Consider the following 22,600-nt stretch of genomic DNA (forward strand, 5'->3'; position numbering starts at 1 on the left):
GCCATGGTCTCATTGGGCAGTTGCCACCAGGTTTCTAGCAGAGCTCTTTGCGCGCGACGCTCGTGAAGGTCTGTCGGAAGTCGCGACGAAATAGGTCTGAGGTTGTTAAGGTGGTTTCTCGATTCTCGAACCACGTCCTGTCGGAGTCTTCGAATAAGGAGAGGACATGATGCAGCTTGTCGTCTCTGTTTCAGTTGTTAGTGGCAGGGACACTTTCATACGTTTCCAGCCAGTTTTCCGGGCCTTCAAACGATAATCCACAGATGATCGGTGGCTCCTTGGGCTGTCGTAGCACGATGGGCGACGCTGGGGCTGCCATTATGGTTGTTGACTTGGCCACAACCTTTCGGTCGTCTCAGGTAAAAGTCTGTGCCTCGGGGGAAGGCTTTCTTGCATGACATGACGAACTGTAGTGGGAAGTAAACGTAATGCGCTGTTGGTCGATCTCCTCAACGACACACGCGAGCACGTAACGCACTGTCTAAAGCTTCTTTCTTTCTTTCTCTCTTTCTTTCTTTCTTTCTTTCTTTCTTTCTTTCTTTCTTTCTTTCTTTGTACGATCTTTGTTCTTTCGTTTGTTATTTCATATTCATCCATTGCATCTTTACTTGCTTATGGGGGTATGAGCCATTCCAGATTGTAATCTTTTTTCGGATATGAACCATTGCTGATGATGACATTTTTTGGACCCCTCGTCAACTTTTCGGTATCAACTGGACCAGGTGCCGTTTTTCCGGGTATGAGCCATTGCAGCGAGTCGCTTAAGGCTCTCGCCTTAATAATAGCCAAAGTGAGAATGTTGCCATTGAAGGCTCCACGTGACCACGTCGTCGGCTGCAAAGTAACCCGCATGAAAACCATGGCCACTTCGAATTCTGGTGTGCCGCTCGACGGCCGCCCTTACCCACCGCGCATGAGCGCCGTGCCCCGTGGCTGTTCATGCTAAACTGCAGAACCTTTAATTCGGCAACGGGCCGAGTAGCTTCGAACCTGCGAGCTGGCTTGCGCCAACAAATGTGGCAGGATATCGCGAAGGAGATCAACGAGTTGGCCCTGCGAGCCATTCGCCACAAGAGTAACAACGCCTTTGGCAGGTGCGTATGGAGGCTGCGTGTGCGAAAGCTGCAGAACAGGCGGCTAAGCTCGGGTTAGACGTGATGCAATAGGTTCAATGCGAAGTGTTCGTGCCTTTACGAAGGTGCGCTTTAACTTTACAGGGGTATCGGCGGAGAGCTGCCAAATTTCGCTGCTTCGCTAGGGAAGGATGACGTCAACGTACTAAGTGTCGTTGGCATCAACTCCGCCTTAGGTTGCGACGGCCCCTCCTTTCCCAGGCGCCGATTACGATCCCCTGCCAGCAGCCAAGTGAGAAGCCATGCTTCAGGCATGTTCATGCATGTTCCGCGAGGGCGCCGAAGGTCACTCTTCGAGATTTTAGTGAACAATTCAAAATATAAATCTACGTTTAGTGAGAAAAACAGGGCTCGCTTTAGCCAATACAATAGGCAATCTTTGTTAACAGCACGGTTATCTCGATTCATGTTCTGAGCGGTTATCTGTTCCTTGGGGACGTTCGTTCCTAAACCACAACCGGATTATGAGGCACGCCGTAGTGGCGGACTCGGGATGAATTTTGACACCCAGGTGTTCTCTAGTGTGCAACTAAATCTAAGTGGATGAGCGTTTTTGTATTTCGCTCGCGCGGAAATGTGGCTGCCGCAGTCGAGATTGAACCCGCGACCTCGAGCAATGCCATAACCGCAAAGCAAGCGCGACGGGCACAGAAGTGTTCACTTCACGTGCGACAACTTGTTTAGTGTCGCCCAGACCCTACAGTCATATAATGAGGCTTTGCATCTGGACGCCGTGCATCAGTTGTCCCCTTGATAAATTTGCATGGTGTTTATTTTTAAGAAATAGCAGAAACGTACCGTACCGTGACTTCAATTTGTCCGAGACCGTTCTGGTGTCTATAGTAGTAGCGTTTTCTTGCCTTCTCACGTCAACCTTTCCCCCTCTCCTGTATGGGAGCTGCCAGCAAGGGGTGGCAAGGTTGTTATGCACTCGTTTCGCGACTACATCGGATCTACCAATGATTTTTTAAAATTATTTAAGAGGGGAGGAGACAAAGGGGAGGAAAGACAGGGAGGTTAGCCAGTGTAAGAAACCGGCTGGCTATCCTGTGCTGGGGAAAGGGGTAAAGAGAATAAAAGGAGGAAGAAGAAGAGAAAAAAATGAACGAAAGTGGAAAATTCATGCAGTAACGTGATACTACGCGTTACAACACTCAGAGACGGTCGCACAATTCGCATGTCCTTAAAAACTTCAGCAAAGCCCTTAAGGCCTTGAGCGCCGAAGCCCGTCTGGACCATTGTCCTAGAGCTTTTTCCTCTGTAAAGTGACGATGCTCCAGTTTTTCGAGCGCGGTCACGAACACTTTTCCTGGCGCTTTGTAACTGGGACTGTCACAAAGGAGGTGCGTAATCATCTCCTCGCAGCCGCCGGTGTCGCAAGTTGGGCTGTCTGCCATTCCAGTGCGGAATGAATAGGAGTTCGTGAATGCCACGCCGAGCCACAGGCGGCACAGAAGTGTTGCTTCCGCTCGTGGTAACCCTGGTGGCAGACTGAGTTACAGACGTGGATCCAATCTGTGGAGACGTACGTTCGTGAATTCACTGGTGTTCCACAGATTCTGCGTAAGCTCGCGGGCGACAGAGCGAAGACTTGTGGCTGCATCTGTTCGTGACAATGGTATGGGTATAACATGGGCACCATCGTGGGCCGATCGGGCGGCGTCATCCGTTCTGTGATTTCCCGAAATTCCTCAGTGACCCAGTATGCACTGGTAGATGATGTTGTGCCCCTTGTTGATTGCATGATGGTGGAGTAGTCGGATGTCTGCGACTAGTTGCAAATTTGGTCCGTGGTTGAAACCGGACATCAGACACTGGAGAGCTGCCTTCGAGCCACATAAGATGGACCATGAATTCGATGATTTCTGACCAATAAACTCCAGAGCAGCACGGACAGCTGGGAGTTCTGCAGCCGTCGATGATGTAATGTGAGACGTCTTGAACTTTAGGGTGACAGAATCTGCGGGAATTACCACTGCTCCAGCTGAACCTTTAGAGGAGACAACACCGTCCGTGCAAACGTGGATGCGTTCTTTGTGTTTGTCATGAAGGAATGAAAGCACGGTTTGTTTGAGGGCGAAAGACGACATCTACGCTTTCTGTTTGATACCGGGAATAACAAGAAGAGCCTGGGGTGGATGGAGGCACCACAGCGGTAGGGATGGTCGTGCTGCAGGCGTGAAGTTTGACGGTACAGTTTCATGGTTGGCGGCAATAATCCTGCTAAACGCTGAACGAGGTCGAGCGGCAGGAAGGGAGGCGAGATGATGTGATGGAAGCCTGGAGAAGTGCCAGATATGCATCCTTAAAGCGTCGACTTGAAGATACGTATTGATGGGGTGGTCATGCGCGATGGCTATTGTTGCTGCTGTGGATGCACATCTGGGAAGACCCAGGGAAATTCCCAGAGCTTGAGCTTGTACAGACTGGAGGGGACGGAGGTTGGTCTTACTGGTCCCACCCAGTACAGGTAAGCTATAGCGCAGGAGACCGAGGAACCGAGCGGTATAGAGTTGGAGCATCGCACTCACAGACGCACCCCATGACTTTCCCGCAAGAAATCTGAGCACGTGAGTTAGCATGACTAGTTTCCTTTTAGAGCGCAGCTCTTTGGCGTCCGTTCCTGGGTTTCGCGTCGTCGTCGGCGTTGTCGTCGGCCTCGTAACCAGCTCCGCCCCCCTTTCATCCCCCCAGCGCTAGCAGCGACCGACTGATACCGCTGGATGCCGCTGACGCCGCTAGAGAGTCAAGATAACGTGACTGCATAGAACACCGTCGCCGCCATGCAGAAAGAGTATCAGTCAAACGCATCAGTCAGTCGCTGCTATCTCTTCCCTCCTCCCTTTATCGTGTTGTCCGCTTGCTGCGCGCGCTTCTGCCCCCATCGTTTGCCGCTGGGTGTACACGCCGCCCCCCTCCGCTTCCGCTTACTGCTGGTTGCTCTCGACGGCGGCGATGAGCCTCCGCTTCGGCGGCGCGAACTGCAGGGTCTTCTCGGCGGCGGCGATGAGCTTCTGCTTCAGCCTTGCTTACTGCTGGTTGCTCTCGACGGCGGCAATGAGCCTCCGCTTCGGCGGCGCGAACGGCAGGGTCTTCTCGGCGGCGGCGCTTAGCCTCTGCTTCCCCCACGGCTGTGACAACCTCGCGAGGCACTTGTATAGATCTCGTCTTTGAGAATCAAGCATTGGTGTACCAAGTCGAACATATATCAGTCTATTTCTCCGACCACAAAGCTTCCTTCATGACTGTCAAGAACTGTTAGTGGAGTCTTTGTTAAAGGAATACGTGTGAAAAATAAAAAAAAAATTCTGTGATAGCGCATACATGTGTTGCTCGATTTCTTTGCCTCAATCTATCCAAAAGGTGAAACAGCTTATTTGCTGCGCTCAAATTTCGCATTAGGAAGTAATTTTTTTAGGTAGGAGATATGAGGACTCCAGGAGAGGTCTCGATTTATTATCACTCCTAGAAAGCGGTACGTTTTCTCGTAGGCAATCGGCTGTTCATTAATTCTGACAACGTACGGTGTCATTGCTTTGCGCGCTAAAGCGACCATAGAGCACTTCTCGGAGGACACCTCCAGACCTCGAGCTCGAAGATAACCTGATGTTAATGTGGCCGCTTTTGGAAGTCTGGCACGCACCTGGGGCCGCGTCGCTCCTGATGACCAATTGCATATATCGTCTGCATAGATCGACACATGGACGGATTGCGGAAGGGTATGAATCAAGTCGATGAGCACGAGGTTAAATAGAGTGGGGCTCAAGACTGCACCTTGTGGTACGCCACGGTAGGTGTTGTGTTGTGATGACGCACCATCCTCTGTTTGCACAAAGAATGGCCCGTCCTTCAAGAAGCTGAATATCCATCGAAAAACAAGGTCACCTAGGCCGACATCACCCAAGGCGTCCAGGATGGCTCGACGGGCTACGTTGTCAAAAGCACCTTTAACATCCAGGAACATCGCCGCTGACAGCCTCCTTAGGCTTTTTTTGTGCTGAACAGACGAGACAAGATCTATGACGTTGTCTACAGAGGAGCGTCGGCGTCGAAAGCCTGCCATAGCGTCAGGGTATAACTTGTAGTGTTCTAGACACCACTCTAGAACCGTCAGCACCATCCTCTCTATCACCTTTCCTAGAGAACTGGTCAGAGCAATGGGACAAGGCGCCAAGTCTAGGGGTGATTTACCTTGTTTGAACAGAGGCACAAGGCCGCTGGACTTCCATGCAGCAGGAACCACACGTTCACGCCATGAATTATTGTACACGTCTAGAAGAGCATGCCGGGCTGTTTGACCAAGGTTTCCAATAGTTGCGTATGTCACCCCGTCAGGCCCAGGCGATGAGGAACGTCTGTACAGTGCCAACGCCGCCTGCAGCTCCTCGATAGAAAACAGATTGTCCATACGAGAATCCCGTGAGATTGGAGCATCACAGGGATCACGTGTAGCGAACGATGGCGGTAGACCAGCAACCTTGAAACAGAAGTCCTCCGCTACGTCGATCTCTCTGCGACCTTGGTAAAAAGCCAGGCATTTAAAGGGGTGGCGTTGTTGCGGTGATTTTCGAAGACCACGCACCGTTCTCCATATATGTGACAGGGGTTTACGCGGACCAAGGGAATCACAGAAGGTTTTCCATCTAAGAGACTGCAGGGAGTTGATCCGGCGCTGGATCTTCTTCTGTGTGCGCCTTGCCTCCCTTAGGTGGTAGATGGACTTGGTGCGCCTGTACCTTCGTTCCGCGCAACGGTGGATTGCTCGAAGCCGCTCCAATTCTGCTTAGAATTCAGAAAACTTAGGAATAGGCCGAAGAGCTCTTGTGGCTTCTTGAGCAGCGGCGTTAATTAGCTTCTCGATGTTGCCAGGTAGACAGTCCTGGATCTCTTGGCAATTCTTCTCCATGAGCAACGTGTATTTAGGCCAGTCGATGTGACGAAGAACAGTGGTAGAGTGTGACTTGCGTATGCCGCCGATTTTAATATATTGTTACGAAGAGTTGTGAAGAAATGGTTTTATTTACAGGAGATGGACGATGATCGTAGCGTGATCGTAGCAGAGCCCAGCCTCTCAAACTCCTCGTTCTCTTTGTCTTATTTCTTTTTGTCGGTGCCTTTCGTATATGTTACATTTCCCCGCAAGCAGACGAAGCCCGTGGGGCAAGTTAGGATGGACAAGCAGGGTAGAAAGGCTTCAGGCGAGCAATATGAGTCAGCTGAGTTCTGCTTGGTCACCGACCATTACACAGTAGGCGAGCTATGACGTATGTGAGTTCGCTCAGGTGGTACACAACTACAAATGGGCCTGAATATTGTGACAAGAACTTTTGGTACACTCCACGCTTGCGTTTCGGTGTCCAAAGAAGGACCAAGTCACCTTTTTCCAACGATACTTGTACGTGACGGTCGTCGTATCGCTCTTTCGAACGACTCTGCGAGGCCAGAGTACGAAGACGAGCCATTCGACGGGCTTCTTCAGCGAGACACAATGTCTTCGATACAGAATCGTCACTGTGCAGAACGAAGGGTAAGAAAGTGTCCAGAGGGCTTCGCGGTAACCTTGCATACAGGAGATAAAATGGGCTATAGTTCGTGGTTTCCTGCTTCGCCGTGTTGTATGCGTAAGTGATGAAGGGCAGCACGTCGTCCCAGTTCTTATGATTGGAGGAGACGTACATGGCAAGCATGTTGGTCAGTGTTCCGTTTGTCCTTTCAACGAGGCCATTGGTCTATGGATGATACGGCGTAGAATGACGGAACTGTGAAGTGCACAAACGAAGTAACTCTTGAATGGCATCAGCCGTGAACTGGCGACCACGGTCGCTGATGATGACACGTGGTGGGCCATGACGAAGGACCACGGAAAGCAGCAGCAAGAATGCCACGCAAGCGGCGGTGGAAGACGGTATGGCGGCAGTTCCTGCATACCGTGTAAGATGGTCTACGCAGACAATTATCCAACGGTTCTTGTTAGATAACGGGAATTGGCCCAACGGTCAATGCTTACTTGTTCGAACGGCGTGCTGGGCGGTGTCAATGGCCGAAGGGGACCCGGGGCTGCGGTGGTCGGTCGCTTGTGACGTTGGCACGTTTCACAACTAGCGACATCGCTCTTGGTTGTTTCGTATATCTTGGGCCAGTAAAAGCGCTCCTGCTTTCGGTGTAGCGTTCGTACGAAGCCGAAAGGGCCGGATGTCACATCTTCATGCATGGCGCGTATAACGTCGGAGCGGAGACTCTCGGGGACAATAAGCAGAAAACGCGCTCCATGCCCGAAGAAATTAGTTTTGTAGAGTAATTTATCACGGACAGTAAAGCGACCGCTGCCTTGAGAAGTACGGGCGGCGACAGAAAGCGGATCGAGGGTAACATCACTCCGTTGTTCTCGCTGAAAGTCTGCCGCGTCAGGGAACGTAGAAGTAATAGCAGCGAGACAGTCGTCAAAATTCTCAGCATCGCAGTCGGTAGTCGCAAGTGGAATCCGAGAGAGGCAGTCTGCGTCAGCGTGACGACGGCCACTCTTGTACGATACCACAATGTCGTATTCCTAGAGGCGCAGCGCCCAACGTGCGAGGCGACCAAAGGGATCACGCAAACCGACCAGCCAGCATAAAGAATGATGGTCGGTGATAATCCTGAATGATCTACCGTAAAGATAACACCGAAACTTCTGTATGGCGAAAACAGCTGCCAGGCATTCCTGTTCCGTAACCGTATAATTGCGTTCAGATTTTCTCAGGCAACGGCTGGCATATGCGACATGTTCTGTGCCACTGTGACGTTGTATAAGCACCACTCCTATCCCAATTCCACTAGCATCAGTGTGAACTTCAGTGGGGCAAGATGGATCGAAGTGACGCAAGAGGAGTGCTGACGTTAGTATAAACTTCAGTTGAGAGAATGATGCGTCACACTCTGGTGTCCAATTGAAGGATGCATTTTGTCGCAAAATACTTGTCAACGGGTAAACGATGTCGGCAAACCGAGGAACAAAACGACGAAAATACGAACATAGGTCAATGAATGAGCGAAGTTCTCGTGCTGATTGCGGTGGCTTGAAGGAGCTCACCGCTTCAATCTTACGAGGATCGGGTCTGACGCCATCCTTGTCGACTAAGTGTCCCAGGACCAGTGTTTGCGTTCGCCAAACCGACATTTTTTTTTAGTTTAGGACCAGTCCAGCTTTCTCGATGCAGTCGAGAACAAGGCTGAGGCGTTCGTTATGTTCTTCACACGTGAGGCCAAAGATTACAACATCATCGAGGTAAAGCATGCATATCTCCCACTTTAGACCACGTAGTACTGTGTCCATGAATCTGTCGAAGGTCGCAGGAGCATTGCAAAGGCCAAAAGGCATAACATTAAATTCGAACAGGCCATCTGGAGTCACGCAAGCGGTCTTTTCCTTGTCGGCAGGGTCCATAGGTATTTGCCAATACCCCGTTCGCAAATCAAGTGTTGAGAAGTAAGAAGCAGTGTGTAAGCAATCAATGACGTCATCGATTCGCGGTAGTGGATAGACATCCTTCTTCGTCACTGCCTTTAGATGTCTGTAATCCACGCAGAATCTCCAGGAGCCATCTTTTTTTCGGACCAGGATTACTGGGGCTGCCCATGGGCTAGATGTCTCTTGAACGACACCTTTGTTCATCATCTCTATGACTTGCTCTGCAATAACTTTGCGCTCGGAGGATGACACTCGGTAGGGCTTCTGGCGGATGGAGTGTGCGGAGCCGGTATCTAATCTATGACGAGCGCGGGACGACGGTAAATGAAGGGGTGCATCCCCATGCGTGAAGTCTAATGCAGCCTCATGCCTGGCAAGGACATGTACCAGTGCTTGCCGTTCTGATGAACCGAGAGCCTTGTTGATCATGCCGAGCATTAGCACTTCAGAATGGCGATTATCGCAAGGAGAGCAAGCTGTAGAGACGTCCGCAGTAAGTGCCGCTATTGAGCTACATGCGGCTTCATCGAAGACAGCGATTTTCATACCGCGAGGAAGGACAACTGGCGTGGCGGAACAGTTCAGCGCCCACAATGTGGCGACTCCTTTCGTCATGCACACGACACAGCAGGGCACAAGTATATCTTTTTAGCACAGTTTATGCGGAGAGGCCTAACTACAAGGTCAACGCAATCGGCGTCAACAGTAGTTGCAGAAACACGAACGGGCGTCAGGCACCACGATGGTGCAATCACTTCATCAAGAACACTGAGTGTGTCTGTGTCCCTGCCTTCGCCTCGCGAGCTTTGTTCGGAATGCGCTGATACAATTAAATTGTTCAATGATGTTTGGCCACAGCCACAGTCCACAGAAGCACCGCACTGTTCAAGAAAATCGAACAACGAGAAAGAACAAGGAATTCCGACACAAAAACCTTCCCAGCCAACAAAGCACTCACAGCACAATACCAAGGGGATGAAGCCACTCGCCGCCTACTCCACGAAAGGTAATACCGTCATTCCAAGAAAACATAACTTTGTGACCTAGACGGTTTTTGAAAGCGAGGCTCATCACAAACACAGTCGCCCCAGTATCAACTAATGCCATGGTCGGTATTCCGTCAATCGAGACATTCACTTTGTTTTTGAGCATCACAACAGGCAGAGGCATTTCTTGCAAAACCGGCGACCTCACCTCCATTGGCCCCGGATGCTAGTTTCCTGGCGGCGGTGACGAAGAACGGCGCCGAGGGGATGGAGAGCGACGGGGACGGTTATTTGGTGGCGTCGAACTCCGCTTAGAAGCTGGCGAATCGCTACGTCTGGTCTCGTAGAAGTGGTCCATTGGAAGCAAAGCGGTCGTCCGCAAGTCATATGAAGTACGGGTTCTGGGTGGCGAGGACATCGGGGTGTCCTTCATGATTGACGGCCTTGGCGACAATAGCGAGCTCTATGGTCTGTGGAACCGCATTTGTAGCACACGGGAGGGTCGCGGCTCACAGCATCTTCCTCGAAACGAATGCTGGGCTGCTGCGGGCGGCGAGAAAGTTGGTTGTCATGTGGATAACGTGTCTCTGCTGCTCGTTGAAATCCGTTATATCGTTCATAAGTCACGTCGTGGTAGTAGGGTCGACGCTGTTCTTGTTGCTGCCTGACAGAAGTCACAGGGCCTCGGAGGTAAAAACGCGGCTGCTCTCGTTGTGGCCGAGCGTCATAAGTAGGGCCTCTGTCATAGAGACGTAGCTGCTGTAGGGGCACGAGTTCATAATGCTCAGTGCCCCTCGCCGCAGGATACGGGGAGAAGGATACCAAGTTTGACTCGAAATCTGGTGGTAGGCGGAAGCTATGAGTGCCTGGATGTGTCACTTGCGCGTGGAGGCTGAGTTCTTCCCGAACTATTTGTCGGATCGTTGATGCCAGATCGAGGGGCTGGTTGCTGTCCACGCTTGCAACTGTCGTCACATTGGCTAGCCTGCCAAACTTCGGCGTGATGCACCTCGTCTTGAGTTGCTCGAAACTACGACAGTGCCGAATGATGTCACCGATGGAAGCCAGGTTGTCTTTTGCGATGAGGAAATTATAAACATCTTCGGCAATTTCTTTCAGGATGTGCCCGACTTTGTCTTCCTCAGACATTCCAGAGTCTACAATCCTACACAGTTTTATTACCGCCTCAATGTAGGTCGTGCAGGTTTCGCCTGGCACTTGCGCACGTTGCAGTAGCGCCTGTTCTCCCCTTTTCTTTTTCGTCGCGGAGTCGCCGAATCGCTCTTTGATTTACGAACCAAACCTTCCTCATGTTGTGAATGTTTCCTCGTGATTGTCGAACCACAACAACGCAGTATCCATTAGAAAGAACACGACGTTCGAAAGCTGAGATGCGCTGTTTCACTTGTTGGTGGCACTCACGCGGTGATAGTGGATGAGCCATTCCTCGACGTCTTCGTCCGATCTTCCGGCGAAGGGACGCGCATCTATCAGTTGTAGAGCGGAACTTGTCGGCGCAGCAGTTGGAATGGGCCGTTGTTCGTCTGCGTCGTGGGACATATTCAACTCCGGTAGATTCGGTGGGAGTCCAGCGAGGCGACGGCTCCGTCGAAGAACTTCTGGTTCAGCCTCCGTCTTCGGATGTTGATTACCCAGCACCTTCCACCACAACTGTTACGAAGAATTGCGAAGAAATGGTTGTATTTACAGGAGATGGACGATGATCGTAGCGTAATCGTAGCGCAGCCCGGCCTCGCGAACTCCTCGTTCTCTTTGTCTTTTCTTCTTGTCCGTGCCTTTCGTATCTGTTACAATATGTTGGAATGTGGTCACTTCCATGCGTTTCGTTGTCCGCAACCCATTTCGCAGTGGCACTGAAACATTTAGAAACAAAAGTTAAGTCCAGGCAGCTGCTGTATGTCAATCCCGGCAGAAAAGTGGGACTGCTATCATTTAGGCAGCAGAGCGCATGGTCCGACGCGAAGTATAGTACACGTCTTCCTCGACAATCTATCTTTAAGCTACCCCATAGCGGATGATGCGCATTGAAGTCGCCGGTAATAATCCATGGTCCAGGTGTCGCTGTTAAACTTGCACTTAGTCTTGCGTTGTCAAATCGACTCGAAGGTGAAATGTAGGCACCTACGAGCGTGAGTGCGACTTTCTTACATTTTATAGTCAAACATATGTACTTATTCTCGTCATCAGGTGCCACTGGGTTTAAAACAGACATGAAATCGCATCTGATATAAATGATGACTTTGCTGCGGTCGCTACAGGTGGCAGACATGAAAGCTTCATATCTTTATAGGCGAATGGCGCTCTCAATGTTTGGTTCACAAAGGACGATTATTGGAAATTTGTTCTTAAAAAGAAATGGACGAAAGTCCGAAATGCGGGATTTAATGCCTCTGACACTCTATTGGAAGATAGACGCTCCCTTGACCTCTTTAAGGAACGAGTGTAGAGTGGTGCTTCTCAAGACCGGACAGTACCGGATTCAGGGCATCCAGTATTTGAAGTGCCCCTCGAGCCGCCGGAGTGTGTATGGCAGTCATTAGTACTCGTAGCGTGTTCATAAGGGCCCATATCATGGTGAAAACTTGTTTGTCGTTGTCTTGGTTTCTGCCAGAAGGTGAAGCATGATTCGGCGAGCGTGCTACATCTTGTCGCTCCACTGGTGGATCTAGCCGTGGCAACGGCGGCCACTCCTCGCATGAGGCAATGATATTGGAGATTTTCTGCTTAGGATCCTCATTGCTGCTATTGCTACTTGTATTTGGAAGTTTGTGGACTGTCAGTTGACGCGATGCATCCTTAGAAAAAACAGCGGGTTTCCGAGATCGCCGGCGACGTGAACGTCGACGTCGCACCTTAGCGGCAGCCTCCCTGTTCTGGGAATCATCCCTGGCCATTTGCCTCAAGACTTTCGCCTTCGTAATTATTTAAAGGTAAGGTATTTCAATTATTTAAAATATGTAAGGTATTGTAATTATTTTAATTATTAATTAACCTGTAAGGTATCTTAATTATTTAAGATACCTTACACGCCCTATGGGGACATTGTGTAAGGAGGGTTACAATATCAAAGGCATAAAAAAAAGAGTAAGCAGCCTTCTGAAGTCTGGTGCAAATCATACGTCCCAATGCAGGGCTCTTCAACATTACTAGAAAGATCAAAACATGAAAAAGAAAAAGAAACTGAAATAATGAAATGCCACAAAGGCACACTTCAAGAAAAAACACTAGTAAAATTAACGTAAAGCACTAATACTAGAAAGTACAATAGAGGAAGAATGACCAGATCAAGGAATACAATACTTCAAGGGACACTTCGAGAAAGAGACGCAAGGAAAGCAATATATAGAGGGCACGCAAGTGAACACGTGATGCAGCATAATATACCAATTGATACAAGCGAGATAGCAATACATCAATTGAAGTAAAAACATCGCAAGAAATTCACAAGAAAAGAGATAAAGGGATTTGTAAGTGCTTTAATAAAAAATGCTCGTGTAGGAGATGACGAAATTTTTCTTAATGTGATTCGGAACTAATGTTATCAGGAAGATTGTTCCACAAGCGAATGACCGTAGGGAATGTGGGAAAGTTAAAAGCATGTGTCAGGGTGGGGGGGGGGGGGTGCCGTAAATGCGCGGGCAAAACGTAAGAAGTTTTTTTAAACGGCTAGACGTGTTTGAGGCGATCTGGATATGCAGTGTGATTTGTGTGGCATTACAAACATATTTGTGAAACAAGGATAACAGAGCGATATTACGGCGAAGAACCAAAGGCTGGAGGGCATGACCGAGTTTGATTTGTGTTACGCTCGAACGATGGCTATAGTTACGTGAGATGAAACGGGCAGCTTGGTTCTGAACTGATGGAAGCATGTTGATTAAGTAGATAGGATGTGGGGATCAAATGGATGATGCATACTCGAGCTGTGGACGAACAAATGTCTGATAGGCCAATTAGCGGATGTTGGAAGGTGAATTGCCCAGATTACGACGTAGGTAACCTAATGTCCTTGAAACTTTTGCGCAGATGGCTGCAGTGTGGTCTGTCCAGGAGAGGTATTCGGTTAGCTGAACACTCAGATATTTATATGATACTGTATGTAACAATTCTTTATTATTGACGTTGTATGAAAAATGTGAGTTGTCACGCTTACGACTAAAAAAAATTACCTGAAATTTCGAGACATTTAGAGGCATTAACAAGGTGTTACACCAATCATTAATTAGGCTAAGATCATTTTGAAGGGTCAGGTGGTCGTCAGTAATGTTAATTGATCTATAAATAATGCAGTCGTCAGCGAAAATACGTAAGCGAGAAGAAACATTAAGGGGCAAATCATTTATGTAAGTTAGGAAGAGTAAAGGACCCCGAATGCTGCCCTGAGGCACACCAGAAGTAACGTAAGCAGGAGACGAAGCAATATTGTTAACTACTGTGGGCTGTTGACGATTGGAAAGAAACTTACGAAGTCATGATCAAGTGAAGGGAACAATTCGAAGTGCAGTTAATTTTGTAATAAAGTCACAATGGGCTTTACGAGCAAATGCTTTGGAAAAGTCAAGGAAAATGCAATCGGTCTGCTGGCTATTGTTTATGTTAAGGTGCAGGTCAGTCGTGAATTCAAGTAACTGTGTCTCACATGATAATCCTTTCCTGAAACCATGTTGATGGTGAAAAAAGACACTATTAGACTCTAGGTGATTATAAATCATCGTCGTCATCATCATCATCAGCCTGGTTATGCCCACTGCAGGGCAAAGGCATCTTCCATACTTCTCCAACTACCCCGGTCATGTACTAATTGTGGCAATGTTGCCCCTGCAAACGTTTTAATCTCATCCGCCCACCTAACTTTCTGCAGCCCTCTGCTACGCTTCCCTTCCCTTGGAATCCAGTCCGTAACCCTTAATGACCATCGGTTATCTTCCCTCCTCATTACATGTCCTGCCCATGCCCATTTATTTTTCTTGATTTCAACTAATATATCATTAACTCGCGTTTGTTTCCTCACCCAATCTGCTCTTTTCTTATCCCTTAACGTTACACCTATCATTCTTCTTTCCATAGGTCGTTGCGTCGTCCTCAATTTAAGTAGAACCCTTTTCGTAAGCCTCCAGGTTCTTGCCCCGTACGTGAGTACTGGTAGGACACAGCTGTTATATACTTTTCTCTTGAGGGATAATGGCAACCTGCTGTTCATGATCTGAGAATGCCTGCTTATTCTTCTGATTATTTCAGCCTCATGATTCGGATCCGCAGTCACTACCTGTCCTAAGTAGATGTATTCCCGTACGACTTCCAGTGCCTCAACACCTATCGTAAACTGCTGCTCTCTTCCGAGATTGTTAAACATTAATTTAGTTTTCTGCAGATTAATTTTTAGACCCACCCTTGGGCTTTGCCTCTCCAGGTCAGTGAGCATGCATTGCAGTTGGTCCCCTGAGTTACTAAGCAAGGCAATATCATCAGCGAATCACAAGTCACTAAGGTATTCTCCATTAACTATTATCCCCATTTCTTCGCAATCCAAGTCTCTGAATATCTTCTGTAAGCACGCTGTGAATAGCACTGGAGAGATTGTATCTCCTGGCCTGACGCCTTTCTTTATTGGGATTTTGTTGCTTTCTTTATGGAGGACTACGGTGGCTGTGGAGCGGCTATAGATAACTTTCAGTATTTTTACATACGGCTCGTCTACACCCTGATTCCGCAATGCCTCCATGACTGCTGAAGTTTCGACAGAATCAAACACTTTCTCGTAATCAATGAAAGCTATATATAAGGGTTGGTTATATTCCGCACGTTTCTCTAGCGCCTGATTGATAGTGTGAATGTGGTCTATTGTTGAGTAGCCTTTACAGAATCCTGCCTGGTCCTTTGCTTGACAGAAGTCTAAGGTGTTCCTGATTCTATTTGCAACTACTTTAGTAAATACTTTCTAGGCAACAGACAGTAAGCTGATCGGTCTATAATTTTTCAAGTCTTTGGCGTCCCCTTTCTTATGGATTAGGATTATGTTAGCGTTTTTCCAAGATTCCGGCACGCTCGAAGTCATGAGGCATTGCGTATACAGGGTGGCCAGTTTTTATAGAACAATCTGCCCACCATCCTTCAACAAATCTGCTGTTACCTGATCTTCCCCAGCCGCCTTCCCCCTTTGCATAGCTCCCAAGGCGTTCTTTACTTCTTCCGGCGTTACTTGTGGGATTTCAAATTTCTCTAGAATATTCTCTCTAACATTACCGTCGTGGGTGCCACTGGTACAGTATAAATCTCTACAGAACTCCTCAGCCACTTGAACGATCTCATCCATGTTAGTAATGATATGGCCGGCTTTGTCTCTTAACGCATGCATCTGATTCTTGCCTATTCCTAATTTCTTCACTGCTTTTAGGCTTCCTCCGTTCCTGAGAGCATGTTCAATTCTATACTTCATACTTACCATACTTATCATACTTCCTTATTTCAGCTGTCTTACTCTTGTTGATTAACTTGGAAAGTTCTGCCAGTTCTAATCAAGCTGTAGGGTTGGAGGCTTCCATACATTGGCGTTTCTTGTTCAGATCTTTCGTCTCCAGCGATAGCTTACTGGTATCCTGTCTAAAGGAGTTGCCACCGACTTCTATTGCAGACTCCTTAATGATGCCCATCAGATTGTCGTTCATTGCTTCAACACTAAGTTCCTCTTCCTGTGTTAAAGCCGAATACCTGTTTCGTAGCTTGATCCGGAATTCCTCTATTTTTCCTCTTACCGGTAACTCATTGATCGGCTTCTTATGTACCAGTTTATTCCGTTCCCTCCTCAAGTCTCGGCTAATTCGAGTTCTTACCATTCTGTTGTCCCTGCAGCGCACCTTGCCGAGCACGTCCACATCTTGTATGATGCCAGGGTTAGCGCAGAGTATGAAGTCTATTTCATTTCTAGTCTCGTCATTCGGGCTCCTCCACGTCCACTTTCGGCTATCCCGCTTGTGGAAGAAGGTATTCATTATCCGCATCTTATTCTGTTCTGAAAAGTCTACTAATAACTCTCCCCTGCTATTCCTAGTGCCTATGCCATATTCCCCCACTGCCTTATCTCCAGCCTGCTTCTTTCCTATAAATATGAGAAGCAATTATGTGTTTTAGCATCGTGCAGCAAATGCAGGTCAATGAAAAGGGACGGTAAATATCCGGGGAGTTTTTTTCCCAGTTTTAAATATGGGTATGATTTTGGCCATGTTCCAGTCATTGGGCAGCTGTCCCTACGACAGACTGCTTGAATATATGGTACAGAATGTTACTGGATATAGATATGGTATTTTTTAATATCTTGGAACTAATATCAACACCAGATGAAGTCGATAACTTGAGATTAATTAATAAGGCATGCAATTACGTTCACCTAGATTTCCATATTTTCCACGAATTGCCAGTCATAACCAGCAGCATCAGGTACATTGGTATGATGCTCGCGGCAGATATCTATGGAAAAAACGTAATTAAGCAGAGGGGCGTTCATTATTAGAGAGGGGAGTTTTTGTTTCACTATGTAAGGCTATCCGATTAGAGTCGCGATCAGGCGACATAACTCGCGAAAACTTTTTCGGATTCGAATGTAAAAGAGAAGATACATCTGTATAGAAATATTTATCCTTAGCTGCAGCTAAGGCAGAACAGTACGTTTTTAAGCAAAGCCTGTACATTTCCCAAGCAGGAGCATTATTGATGCGTTTAGGGGTATTGCACAGTTGTTTCTTTTTAATCCTGAGCTTACGTAGGGCACTATTAAACCAAGGATTAGATTTGTCATTTGTTATAAAGATCAACGGGATATATTTGTTAATTAGTGCACGCATTTTTTTCTTGAAACATACCCAGTTATCTTCCACCGAGCGATTATGAAAAGAAGGAAGTAGCGTGCGGTTGAAAAATACTTCAAGTTCATAATTTATTTTAGAGTAGTTTGCTTTGTTATAATCGCGTACTATTTTCTTTGTGATCCCTGAAAAGGGTAGTGGAACACTGATTGTTATCTGAAGTAGATCGTAATCACTAAAGCCGTTTAGATGAATTATGGATTCAATCGTTTCGGGGGTGGTGGTGAGTATATGGTCTAGAATGTTAGTACCACGGTCTGGTTTCTTAACGACCTCGAACAGGTTCAGACCTAAAGTTCAGAAAATCCACTGACGTTCGACGAGATGATGATAGATTATGCCAATGTATGAGCGGAAAGTTAAAATAACCGAATAAATAAACAGAATGCGCTGGACACAGCTGGAGGGCCGTGGTTATGCTATTGCGAAGTTCTGTAACGAAAGAAGTGCTGTAATCAGGCGGACCGTAACAGGCACCTACCAGTAGTTTGATTGTATTTATTATTACTTCAACCTACATAATTTCAAGACATCAGTTCGAGTCGATAATAAGTGAAGATAATGATTTTCTGACTCCGAGAAGAATGCCACCGCCTCTTTTGCTAGTTAGATATTTGGGGAAAATCTTATAGGAATGGTTGTCAAGAAGAATTTATTATCAAGAAGCCAAGTTTAAGTAAGAACAAGAATATTAGATTCGTTATCTTCAAGCAGAGGGCAGGATAATTCGCTCTTGGGCATGATGCTTTGTATGTTTGCGTAAGATAGTGTCAACAAAATCCCAGTGATAGGTAACTTTGACTGTGGAAGAGACCGTGGGCAAGTGCTTGTCTAACTATATCTAACGGTATCACTATATCTAACTATAACTATATCTATGTCTAACGGTATCAGTGATTTTGTCGTACGTGTAGGTCTGGTTATTTATAAGCAGCCAATCTACTGACAGTTTAAAAGACACTTTTTGAGGTTTCGCGAAGTCAACCAGCCTCCTTCTAGCTTGTTCCGTAGCAGACACACATTCTCTGTCTTCTCTCTGCTTTCTCTCTGTCATTCTATCTACCTCCTCTCTGGACTATTGCGCGCTAATGCAAAGGTAAGCGCTTCATTTTCTGCAATGTATTTGCAGGGGGATATGGACAGCTGTCAAGCTGCTAATTTGGGGACGCCCAGGAAGCTCCAGAGGGCATTGTGTACAAGCGACGCGTCGTGCACATGCGATGCATCGTAATTATTTTTCTAAGAACTAGGACGCTTACCAGCTTGTATGCGGCTGCTATAGTAAGCAACATGGCAACAAAGAACGTCAAACGCAAAGTCAGAGAGGCTGAGACAATCTCATGAGTGGCAGCAATAAAAGAAACCTGCTATGAGTAACTACCCAAAAGGAAAAAAAATTACGAAATCAGGAAAGAAACAATTTGTAATAACTCAAAGGGAAGCTCCTTACTTTTCGAAGCAAAATCGGGTTGCCTTAGAACGCGTAGTTGTAAAGCGAGGTATAGCAAGGAAGAAGAAGTATGTGCTTGCTACGGTAAAGTTAAGGAAACGATGGAACATGGTTTATTAGGATGTGAAGATATCTACGCAGCCGTTGGTTCAGGATCCTTAGGCCTCCTTAAAGGTCTTGCGTTCAGGGATAACAAGGGGAATGCAAAAATATCCGCAACAGAGATTAGTAAGAGGCGATTTGAGGTTTGGTGGCAGAAAAATAGGGAGACCACATAACTGCAACAACAAGAACAAAAAAAAAACAGAGGTGTACAAACACGACGTTCCCTTTACTAGTTAAGAAAATTTGATGCTGGGAATTCTTTATGCGTGTGCTCTTTTTTCCAAAAGATAGGTAGGGCATTAGGCAAAATAAGAACGAGAGATTGGTGCTACAACCCACCACTCCGTTGCAAAGGGGACGCTCATAGCATCCATCCATCCAGCGATGGAAAGGTCCGAATGAGTATGTCGTGTTGTTAGGATCGGTCTGCAGGGTTACTGCTCCGCAGAGCTATTTCAGCCCGCTGCACGTGTTTCGATCGACCCGCGGCGGGGATCCCTTCAGAGAAACAGCGAGGACAGCGCTAACTAACCACAAACTTACTTAAGAGAACTGCGGACTACGGCAGCAAAAAGAGTCCCCCCCCCCCCAAAAAAAATAAGGGTGCTTTGCGGTGCGGGGGCCCCAGGATTCGTCACAGTCTGCTGACACACGTGGCGACTACAGGAGAAAGGCGGCTCTGGAATTTAGAGGCGCCGGCTGGGATCGGGCGGGACCACCTGGCTACGGAGACGCAGGACAATGGACACCACGACGGCCGCGTTGCGAAGGTCAGCTCCAGGTACTGCGAAGGTCGTCTGCCCTCGGAGGGGGCAGTGAAAGTGCGTACGTGTGTGTGTGAGCCCTCCTCCTCCAAAAAGGCGGGTAGTCTACGATGACGTGGAATGATGACGTCGAACGGAGTGTTTATAAGCAGCTGTTTGTCGCTGCTAGAGTGTGCTCGTGCTCGTCAATGTACTCGTGGGCTGTGTGCTCCAAATGGAGCTCGTCTTGCGTGCTCCATTTGGGAGCCATGCTTAGACTGTCGAATGTATCTCTTGTTTAAACTGTAAATACTGTAAATAAATCCTGCTCTCCTCAGTCCCGACGAAGAGTCAAGGTCCTCCCTACAACTACGACCGCCAAATCTTACAGCGTCGCCTTTCTTCTCTTCCGCGCTCTTTCCACGTATATACACGCTCTGAACCAACCCCCGACGCTGCGTACGAGTCGGTCACAGCAGCAGCAGCAGTGGTAAAGTGGAAGGAAAGGGCAAAGAAAGGTTCGCTTTAAAAAGAAAATTGCGCAACTGAGTGTTCAGCTTACAGTGAAGTCTCTACAGTCAACTGATTCTTTAACACTACCGCGCGAGCGTCGACTGGCCGGCGAGTGTAGGAGTCGAGGACGGACTTTGCGATGAAACACTTGGGAGGTTTATTTTACATTATTTACAGTGAGACGTCAATGAACAGTCGTACAGTCATTACAGGCCAGCAGCAACTCGGACGCTGCGGCCCGCGGCAAAAAGTTCCAGAGAGGTGAATCAGGGAATGCTCCTGGAATCTCTCGAATCTCCCGGTCTCTCTTTTAAGCCCTTCGATGTCTGGAAGACGCGTCATGTTCGGCCAATGGGAGAGTCCACTCAGATGACGCCATTTTCGGCCAATGGTAGGCGCCCGTGCGGTGGTGTCACACCCGGCGGCTCCCTGCGGCCTTGCCTTGCTGAGTTGCAATGCGCTCTTCAAAGGCGGACGGGGGCGACGCTTGGGCCCCAATTGTCCGAGGGCCCCCTACTCCCGGCGGTATGGCCTCGCTGGCTTGCAAATGCCCTCTTCAAAGGCGGCCGGGGCGACGCTGCCAGGCCTTCCCAGTACATCACAGCCGTCTGGCTTCGGGACTCACGTTACCTGGAACAGTGCCGGGCTATCCCTTCGTTTTCTGGAAGAGTCAAGCATTGAATAGCTCCACCGGCTGTGGGGCCCGCCGACTTGTTTGCACGTGTCGTGCCTCCGGAATGTGGCATCCGTGCTCCTGCATTCCTTACTTAGCAGTGGTGCGATTCGATGTGGTCTGGGGAACTCGAAGGGGGCCTAGAAAAAGGTCCCGTATCTAACACGAGTCAGTTCCTTCTAGCGCCCCAAAGCGACGATATCAGCGAGAGCGATCTTGCGGATGCCATCGTTTTGCGTCATTAAAATGCGCTCACCGACGGGCCAGCCGACGCTCGCGCGGTGCTGCTAAAGAATCAGGCCCCCGTACTTCGTTAAATAGATTGCTTGTTAATAAAGAAGATCAGTTACACAAACCTAGAGAGGAACGAGAAGTCATTATTTATGCCTGTGGCCCTGTAGTGTGAATACAACATTATGTTAAATGCATAGCATAAGATTTGCATTGGAGGGCATACTAGGTACTGTTGCATAATTAAGTATGAAGTTAAATGTGTAGTAATTATTTCTTCTTTAGGGTATTATAGAAAGAAAAACACAGGAGGCACTGCCTACTTTTGTAAGGCATTTGTTATTTTAGGTCGTAAGTGTTCACCTTGAAATAAATTGCAATAAATTGGGAAAGAAAGGCAAGGGAGTGAGGGGGGCACGAAAGGCAATAGAAATGCATATGTTAATCATGAGATTTTGCACCTACGCGACGTCCTACTGAAGCATTTTCTTTTAACGATTTCAAGAGGTGTTCAAGATTTTATAACTGCGCATCACAAACGACCCGAGAGAGAGACGGCACACAAGGACAGGCGCAGACTTGCAACTAATCTTTATTCCACAAAGACCACATATAAGTACATATCAGAAATACACCACTGCGCGTGCGCGAATAAAACTTTCTCTTCAAGCAACACGCAACCTAACTACGTTCTTCAATAAACCTCATCTCACTGTTGTTCAGATAAACTGAGGTGTCGCTGACGCAATCATCTCCCTTCTTTCTAATATGATACGCCTCGCGTAACTCTCTAGCTCGGCTATTGCGGCACCCCTATGGTATCTTCACTTTTTCAGGATCGTCTTACACGGGCACGCTATGCGAGATAGCGGTGCCGTTTGAAAAGTTTGAAAAGTAAATGTTATGCTAAGTACAACAAGAAAGGTGGATGTACGGGGTCGACATATGAAACATATTCCTTATATCTGAATACATCAAGAGCATGTGCCTATAGTATACTATAGGACAAAATAATTAGTTTTGCTTGGTTATCTTGAGTGTCAAAAAAGTGTGGCCGGAAGTTTTCTGGGGTCATGAACGCACTGCTGCTTCAGTGCGGTGGAAAAGCCCTATAGACAACGGAATGCGTTAGATGACACACATTTTGCGCTCAAAACATTTTTTTCTCTGCTTTCTTTGGCATCCAACCTCGACCTGTTTGTTTTACACATGCTGCTAAGTTTACTGGGTGCTGAAAAAGCTGAGTAAGCTGAATTTACTCAGTTTCCATTCACTTAATTGTGCGATAAGTGTTCAGTAGCATTTTATTGAGCGATGTCACCGAAGCATACGCTGCTGCTCATGCTTCATCCTTTGTGTGCGACGCGGAAGCGTCAGATGAACTGGAATGCATCAATCTGCAGCAGCTTTTCATCTTCCCAGCTCTGTGTGGCCTGACT

The sequence above is a fragment of the Dermacentor variabilis genome, chromosome 5 (assembly GCF_050947875.1).
Source record: "Dermacentor variabilis isolate Ectoservices chromosome 5, ASM5094787v1, whole genome shotgun sequence".
NCBI classification, from domain to species: Eukaryota; Metazoa; Arthropoda; class Arachnida; order Ixodida; family Ixodidae; genus Dermacentor; species Dermacentor variabilis.